Source organism: Octodon degus, unplaced genomic scaffold (genome assembly GCF_000260255.1).
Source record: "Octodon degus isolate 3935 unplaced genomic scaffold, OctDeg1.0 scaffold00004, whole genome shotgun sequence".
NCBI classification, from domain to species: Eukaryota; Metazoa; Chordata; class Mammalia; order Rodentia; family Octodontidae; genus Octodon; species Octodon degus.
Window position 1 is genome coordinate 28388853 of NW_004524580.1, and position 9530 is coordinate 28398382.

The 9530-nt window shown below is 33.5% G+C and overlaps 1 protein-coding gene across 5 annotated transcripts in view; it reads right to left on the reverse strand.

The window, feature by feature from the left end:
• Positions 1-9530, reverse strand: part of Anks1b (ankyrin repeat and sterile alpha motif domain containing 1B) — a 1319834-nt gene that overhangs the window by 1170408 nt on the left and 139896 nt on the right. The gene's annotated exons all lie outside the window — the stretch shown is intronic.

Below are 9530 nucleotides of genomic sequence, written 5' to 3' on the forward strand. Positions count from 1 at the left end.
AAATAAAAAATAAAATAATAAAATAAAAAAATAAAAATAAAAAAAAAACAATATGGCCTTGGAAAAATCCCCATTATATCAATCTCTTAGTATGAATAATCTAGAGTGATGGTATGGATTAGTGTAAGTAATCAAGTAAGTAATCAATAAATACTATTATTAACTCCAAAGTATGCAATTTTCTTTTCTTTTTTTTTTTCAGAACCAAGGATTTGATCTCAAGCCCTTGTGCTTGCCAGTGAAGCACTCATTCCACTGAGCCATCTCCCCTCCAATTTTCCAAAGGAATAAATCACAGCATTCTAAGTGCCTTATAAGTATTAACTCTTGAAAGCAATACTATAAGATATGTACTATAACCATCCAGCTTTTATAAAAAGATTAAATTGATGCAATAATAAGTTAAATAAATTGCCTAAAGTCACACAGGTAAAAGTAGATAACAAGGATTCAATTTCAGGAATATGTTTCTAGAGTCTTCGATCTTAGCCACTCATACCACAAAGCCCAAGGTCAGCATCATTCAAATTTGTGGTTAGCCAGGTCTCCTTTGGCTCTCTTAGGGGGTGCCAACTTAGCTATATCTGGTACCATAGACAAAGTAAAGAATCACTCACAAATGACATTGCAAAATTTTAATCAAATTGTTTCTTCACTGAACTTTATCCTATATGGAAAGGCAATAGTATAGAATGGTTTTAGATATAAAATACCTATTTTGAGTAAAAACACAAAAGTAACAAGTAGTTTTGAGCCTCTTTCTCCAAATGATTTACTATGTTTATATACTTTATCATATGGAAATGTATTTTCTAGTTTTATGTCCTTTATGTGGACTGAAAAAATCATTTACAATAGAAATTAATTTTCTTCTGCCAAAAGTCCTGTCAAGATAGAAATTGAGAAAAGGTTTGTTGTTGCTGTTGTTTTAAGACAGGATCTAGCTATCTAGTCCAGGAAGGCCTTACTTGCTACATAGTCTAGGCTGGACCTGATCTTGCAAATCTCCGGCCTCAGCTCCAAATAAAGACAGAATTTCTTAATGAAGCAATTAGTCAAGACAAGTGAATGATAAAATGCACAGATATGTGTACTTTGGTGATTACTTTGCTCTACTAAAATCATTAGCAAATCATAACAAAAGAATCTGGTAGGTGTTGGTTCAAATGCCAAAGAGTAACCTATAGCAGGTGGGCTGGAGAAGAAAAACAAGAATTCAAAATATCAAGAGTGAGTTATTTGCTTTTCCTTCAGTACTTCACAGCCTGCACTCAAAATACACCAATCCCAGAATATAGCAGATATACTAGAACACAAAGAGTTCTATAGAAGTCTTCTAGTACTAGCTCAAAATGTAGGAGAAAAGATTTTTTATTATTATTTTTCCACTCTCATGCCTCAGTCCCCAGCCAATTCCGTGGCAGTAGCAGCAGCAATGATGGTAATAGAAAGGAAATCACAGGTTCCTAAAACTTGAGGTTGCAGAAAAGTATAGTTCAAGGATGGATTCTCAGTATCTCTCTCTCTCTCGCTATCTCTCTCTCTCTCTCCTTCCTTCCCTCCCTCCCTTTCCCCTCCTTCCCCTGCCCCATATCTCTTTCTCCTTCCCTTCCCTTCCCTCCTTCTCTCCCTCCATCCACTTCTTGTCCTCCCTCTTTTCTTCCCTTCTATGTTCCAGCTATGAGACATTGGAACATGTATGAATGTATGACATAACATGTTAAATAAAGCTCCAAATTTCTGGCCACAGAATCAACAAGTATAGGAGTTATTATGGAGAAAAGGAACTAGGGATATATGTTACTGTGAACTTTGTGTCCATGGATTGATATGACCCTAAACAACATAACAAAGATTTGAGTACTGAACAAATTTTAGATCACACCCCAGACTGGTCAATTAGTTACAAGACCGCAGTCAAAAGAAAACAATGCTGCAGAGAATCTGAAACTGGAACTAACACTGGTACCACAAACAATAGTCAAAACTTGCAACTTCAACTCTCTTGGATGAGTGCTTGATAAAATAAAAATATCAACATTCTCCATAGGTTGTAAATAAGACTGAGGGTCTTAAAATATTCAAAATATTCAGGATATCAAAAAACATTTACCCAGAATTACAAAGAAACAGGAAAATCTCAAATTAAATGGGAAAAAATTCAGACATCAATACCATGATGATATACATGTTAAAATTACCTGACAAAGATAATTAAGCACTCATTAAAAATAGTCTTGAAAAAGAACTTGAAAATAAGTGGGAAAAAGTATCCACAAGGAAGTAGAAGATATCAAGAAGAACCATACAGAAAAGACAGAATTGAAAAATACAACCAACAGGTAAAAATTCACTGATGGGGCCAGTGAGAGAGCTCAGTAGACCAAGTGCAGTGACCAGGGTTCGATCCCTGGCATCACATGCTGCGCCAGTCCCACCCCGGGCATGCTGAGCTGGCCACGGAGACCCAGTATAATTCCCTGTAATCGCACAAGCCTGTAATCCCAGTGTAGGAAAAGCTGAAAACAGTTGGATCAATACTAGTCCAAGCTGCATAATGATACCTTGTACCAAATTATTTAAAAAATAAAAAATTTTTTGAAAAACCTCACTAATGAGTTCTATACAATGATAGGAAAAAAATAATGTAAACTTCAGGGATACATCAATATAAATTAGCCAATCTGAACAATGAAAAATAGATGTTAAAAATTAACAAAAAATTCTAAGACCTATAACACAATACTAAAATATTTAATATTCATATCAAATACCATTCCCCCCAAAAAAGGAAAAAGAGCATGGTAAAGGAAAAATATTTGGAGAAAAATGGCTAAATACTCTTTATATTTATCAAAAGACTAAATGCAAAGATTAACATAATTCAGTGAACCCTTATATCCTCAAAAAACCTAAAATTATCCAGGCCTACCCTATAATAATCAAGTTTTTAAAGATAAATATATTAAAACATAAGCAAAGCTATGATGCATTACTTATAGGGAAAAATGATTCAAAAACTAAGGACTTCGCATCAGAAATCAGAGGGTAGAGGAAATGGCACTGATTTTTAAAGCACTGAAAGAAAAGAACAAGCAAACCAAAATTTATTGTCCAGTGAAAATATCATGGAGGAATAAAACTAAAGACATTCATAGAGTAAGAAGGCATAAGAAAATGTACTGATTGGGGCCGGGAAGATGGCTCAGTGGAATAAGCACTTCCCTGGCAAGCTCAAGAGTTTGAGTTCAATCCCTGGTTCTGCCAAAAAAAAATCAAACCAAAACAAAACAAAAAAAAAGAAAATGTACTGATAATGTGTTGTAATAAAATAAAAAAAGACTAAAAGAAGGTTCCTTAAAGGACATACCATATGTCATCATGGAACATCAGAAATGAAGGAAAAGCAATAGAAACAGTAAATTTCTGGAAAAGTATAGAATTCTCGGACAGAGTTTTCAATGAATAAACAGAGTCTAAAAATATATCAACATAAGTATTATCAATTGATTTTTGACCAAAATACAGGACACTTTAAAAACTGTCAGTATGACAGTTCTTTTCTATAAGAGGTATTACAACAAATGGACATCTCTAAGTCAAAGGCAGGGAAAACAGGAAGACATAAAGAACAAAAGTAAAGAGCTCAAAACATGTCTCATACCTCATATAAAGCTGAATATCAATCACTGACATAAATATAAAATAAATATAATTTTATTTTTTTCAGTTGTCTAACTCTTGAATTTTTTTTCTTTTTTTTTTTTTTTACTTTTTCCATAATTTTATTGACAAATAGCAAAGAGACAGTTTCAAATCAAATTGGTAGGACAGTTTCAATAATTAACACATTGCATACTCTCTTCCTAGTGATTATTTGCTGTACAAGATGCAAACATGATATTCTATTTACAAACACTATTAAAACAAATCCCTCTATTCATTAAGAGAGTGTAACTATATATCCATCCTAACCGTTTTGAATACACAGATAAAAAATGGACATTCATTTATATATCCCCTTTTTTGTTTAGTTCCGTCATTTGAATATTATAGGTGTGTTAACTCAGCAAAATATTCTAAAAGAGTCCAGTAATCCATAATAGTATTAGAAGATGGGTAAGGCAATGATTCTGAGAATCTTCATAAGATTTTTGAATCTTGCAAGTTAATTGGAAAGATTCTCACCCTGACTAACTATATATACAGATACCTGTGAACTAAGCAACTGCACTGAAGATGGCAATTTGTAATAGTAAGTTCATGCTTGCAGTGCCTGTCATTCTGGTTTTCTGAATACGGGCTGCTTGTCATGACATGCCAGTTGCTGCCGTGCTGTCTCTCAGGTAGATGATTGTTCATAAATATAATTTTAGAGAATCACTGGAAAAAAATTTTCAACATTGGTTTGGGCAAAGACACACCAAAAGCATGATTCATAACATTTTGATACATGAGACATTAGCAAACTAAAAACTGTTGCTCTTCTAAAGACACTATTAAGACAATGAAAAGACATACCATAGAAATTTTAATGTTAATTTTTAAAATTTTAAAGCAAATATATAAAAGAAAAAGATGACAACTGAGGAACCCATATTACTTCTACTGCTTAATATGTAATGTTAGACAAGTCAGTACCTCTGAGCTTCAGTTCCCCATTTTAATATTAAAATACATTATTTATAGCTCCTAAGTTTTCTTAAAATAATTTACAATTTTTTCAAGATTCTGGTTTTTTTTTTTTTTAAAAAAAAAAAAAAGATCCTGGGTTTTTATATTCTACCTCTTTCTATAATTTTTCTTCCCTTTCTCTGCATCCTTTTTAGCTAACTGCTATTTACCTTTCAGGTCTCAGCTTAAATATTATTCCCTTTAAAAAAAAAAAAAAAAAGCCTTTCCTAACCCACATTTTAGATCAACTCCACCTTGTAGCAGTGCAATTTTACTTAATAACACTTATGACATCTATATTTAGGTAACTGTACAGAAAGTAATGATTGTATCTTTTCCAAAAAATAGTAAGTTCCATGATGGAAGAGATTATATTATTTTTACCAGAACCCAAGCAACCACAGAACGCCTGAACAGTAGTGAGAATTCTATAAAAACTTTTAAACAACTATACAAACACAAACACAAATAGCACCACCTATTATGTTCTTACCAATTCTTTCTATAAACACAAACACATCTTAATGTTTTCATCTTTCACACTTTGATAAATATATCTGAAATATATATTATATATAATATATAATATATAAATATATTAACATATAATACATACAATATATATCATAGGAGCATATTCCATCAACAAAGTGGTTTAGAAAATATCCATTGAAAGATAACAAATAGTAATATTATACCGAGTTTGACATGTCTGTTTACCAACTCTAGCTCAATTAACATTAGCTAAACCTCACAAGATTGATAAAAATGTGATAGACCACTATCATAGGAGCATATTCCATCAACAAAGTGGTTTAGAAAATATCCATTGAAAGATAACAAATAGTAATATTATACCGAGTTTGACATGTCTGTTTACCAACTCTAGGTCAATTAACATTAGCTAAACCTCACAAGATTGATAAAAATGTGATAGACCACTATACATGTGTAAGTTAATTTAACAAATTAGCTGATAATAGAAAAGCAACACAGACATGTAAGTCTCTAATTGCGAAGCATGTAATCAAACTTACTAAAGAAAGACATTTGAGAAACATTTTTCCTTACAGAAGCTATAAAAATGTTAAAGACATGACTTTAAAGAAAATCAGACCATGACTTACAGATTACCTTACCTTTTTTGAGAAAAATGCTAACATAACTAGCAGAACTAATAATTAGTTGGAATTCAATTATGGATACTTGCCAGACTTAATCCTCAGACAGTTATCATATACCTTTGAACTTCTCTCTAAATTAACAAACCTTTCTACAGTGTGGGTATATAAGATATTAATAGCCTCCATTTAATACCTCCAGACCTGAAACACTGAAAAACTCAGAGCCAAACACAACACTAATAAATGGCTGGATGAGCCCTAATACACTAATACCTCACTGTCCAATACAGTAGCTGCTAGCCATAACTAATTTAAATTGAGTAGTGCTATAAGTGTAAGACACCAGATTTCAAACATCTGGTACAAGATAAGGTAAAATGCCTCATTAGTAATTGCTTATACTGACTTCTGGGAAGATAGCAGAATAGTAAGCAGCAGAGAAAGCCGTTCTGAGATTTAGTGCTTAGCCACTGGAATATAGCAGCATGAGGAAGAGAAGGCATGAAGTGAGTGTAATGGACAATAAACTTTACAACAGCAGCAAAAAAAAAAAAAAAAAAAAAAAGAAAGAAAGAAAGAAATACCTAGGAATCAATCTAACACAGGAAATAAAAGACCTCTGCACTGAAAACTACAGTACACTGAAAAGGAAACATCATAAAAAGGAAAGACATCCCTAATTGTGGGTAAGAAGAATCAATGTAGTAAAAATGGCCATACTATCAGAACTGTTATACTAATTTAATACATCCAATAAATACTCCAGCAGTATACCTCACAGAATTAGAGAAAACAGTTTTAAAATTCATTTAGAACCAGAAAGAGGGGCCAGGGAGATGGCTCAGTGGAATATGCGCTTCGCTGGCAAGTGCAAGGACCTGAGTTCAATTCCCGGTTCTGCAAAAAAAAAAAAACAGAAAGAAAGGCAAGGCAGCGGGCATCAGTCTCAGATGTGGAAATTATATTACAAAGCTACTATGATAAATACAGCATGGAACTGTGAAAAAAAAGACCCAAGTATCAATGAAACAGATTAGAAGATGCACAAACAAATGGAGACATTCTCAGCCACCTTATTTCTGACAAAAGGACCAAACATCTTCACTGGAAGAAAGATAGCTTCTTTAATAAATGGTGCTAGAAAAAAATTAGCTCTCCACATGCCAAAGATTAAAATAAGACCCCTATCGTTCACCATGCACTAAACTAAAACCAAAATGGATCCAAGATCTAAATATTAAAACAGAAATATTAAATCTGTCAGAAGACTTGAATAAGTAAAAGTCTTGAAGACACTGGTATAGGCAAAGACTTTATAAACAAAACCCTGGTCACATAAGAACTATCACAAAGAATTAACAACTGGGACTCATCTTACTAAAAAGCTTTTGTACAGCAAGAAAAACCACCAACAGTGAGAAGACAACCCCACCTTGTGGGGAAAAAACTACCAGCTCTTCCTCAGATTAAGGATTACTATCTAGAATGTATAAAGAACTGAAAAAAAATCAGAACCCCAAATGTAAACACATAATCTAACAATGGGCATCAGAAATGAATACAAACTTATCAGATGAAGATGTAGAAATAGCAAATAAATATATGAAAAAATATCCAACATCACTGGTTATTCCAGATATGCAAATTAAAACACTGAAATTCCATTCCATTCCACCCAGAAAGAATGGCTGTTATCAATAACAAATGCTGGTGGGGTATGAGGAAAAAGGAATCCTTCTCCACTATTGGTGGGAGTATAGACTGGTGCAACCATTATGGAAGTCACTGTGAATATTCCTCAAAAAACTAAGACTAAAAGTTCCATTAACTCAGCTATACCCTTCTTGATATCTGCCCAAAAGAAATAAAAGATATACAGAGATACATAATAGTGGCAGTTTGCAATAGTCAAATCTGGGAAACAGCCCTAATGCCCATCAACTAGTGAGTGGATAAAGAAAAAGTGTATTATTTTTTAAATGGAGTACTATGCTGCCAAAAATAAGGATGAGCCTAAGACATTTCTAGGTAAATGGATGTACCTTGAGATCATACTTTTAAGTTAAAAACATCAAACATACATGCTGCATTGTTTCTCTGGTATAAGAAAACAAAAATGTAAATAAAGACCAAAATGCATAATACATATTGTGAAATAGGAAGAAAATGTTCAAATGGGGAAGGGAGCTAAGGAGGGGGAAGATGAAAAAGAAGAGAAAAAAATTTTGAAAGAGAAATGAAGGATAAAGTGAAAACAAAGCTTTTATACATGGAGAGGAAAGGAGAATTTCAAGGGCAGGTAAAGTAAGGGGGAAAAAAGAAACAAGTTATGTCATGCACAGTTATAAATTCTCTATGATTAATGTGATTAGAAACTCTGGAAGAAAAAATAACTTTATACTAATTAATTTTAAACATTTAGATATATTAGATTAAGGAAAATGCATTAGAATTAATTTCATTGGTTTCAGGTGAGACAGCATAAATCATATATTGTGTCACCAGATGTGATGGCACATGCCTATAATCCTAGCAATGGGGAGGCTGAGACAGGACAATCACCTAGAGTTTGATGCCAGCCTGGACTATGTTACATAGCAAGACCCTGACTTGGGGGTGTGGGAGGGAGGGAGGAAGACAGGCAGACAGATCGATATCGTGGATGGCACAGAATGGGACAAACCATATTTCTGGAGCAGACTTGCTTCCCAGACTCTAGCATATATTTACTGAGTGACTTTTGTAGAGGTTAATGGAATATCACTAAGATGAACTTTCCTTACATTTAAAATCAGAATATCAAGCCTATTGTACTTTCAGGAGTTGAAATGACACATAAAAGATATAAGATGTCCTACAATCAACAGCCATTTCTTTTTACCTCCTCTTTCCCATTACAGTTACACAAGCTCAGATTAAACTTCTGTAGGGATATATTAGTCCTAATGTCGTGGTTTTGAATAACATAGTTCCCATGACCAGAAAAGCAGATATGGGTTCTGAGACACTGATTAGCTCAAAGCTGACCTAGGTATGAACTGTCTTTATTTTTCCAATGCTCAGTCAAAAACAAGAGGCATAAAGAATAAATCAGTAGTGATTTTCTAAATCAGTCATGTTTGGTCCCTGTGGAATTCACCCTAGAAACAGAGAAACACTACTGAATAACAAGAAGCTAATGAACAGAGATAAGGGAGACAGAGATAGCAACAGAGAAAAGCCATTTGTTTGTTCATTCCATAAATAATTATGGCCTATTTATTACATGCTATACGACTCCAGAGAGAAAACAGAAGAAAAACGGTTCCTGGAACTTCAAGAGACCCAAACACTTTCTACTTCCAGTTCACATGTCTTTTTTTAACAATAGTCCATTTTTTCTTGAGATGGATGCAGCAGTTAGATTACCAGCTCCAGAAGCTGCACCAGACCTGCCCTTAAGGAACCCAGCAGTCAGCAGAGAAAAAAAAAAAAAAAAAAAAACACCTTCTTGAGATGGATGGAATAATGTTTTGTTCCTTGAAATGAACAGAACCTAACACATCTTCATGAGGGAGAGACAGAAAATTGACTTTCAGTTGGAGGAAATAAAAATTTTTTAGAAAGATAAAATATGTCTTACCATGGGTGATAACCCAAATAAAAAAAAGAAAAAAATGTTTCTCCTAACAGTGCACAGTTCCCTACCTAAAAGTGCTAACAGAATAGAACATGAAAAGAGAGAGGGCCGGG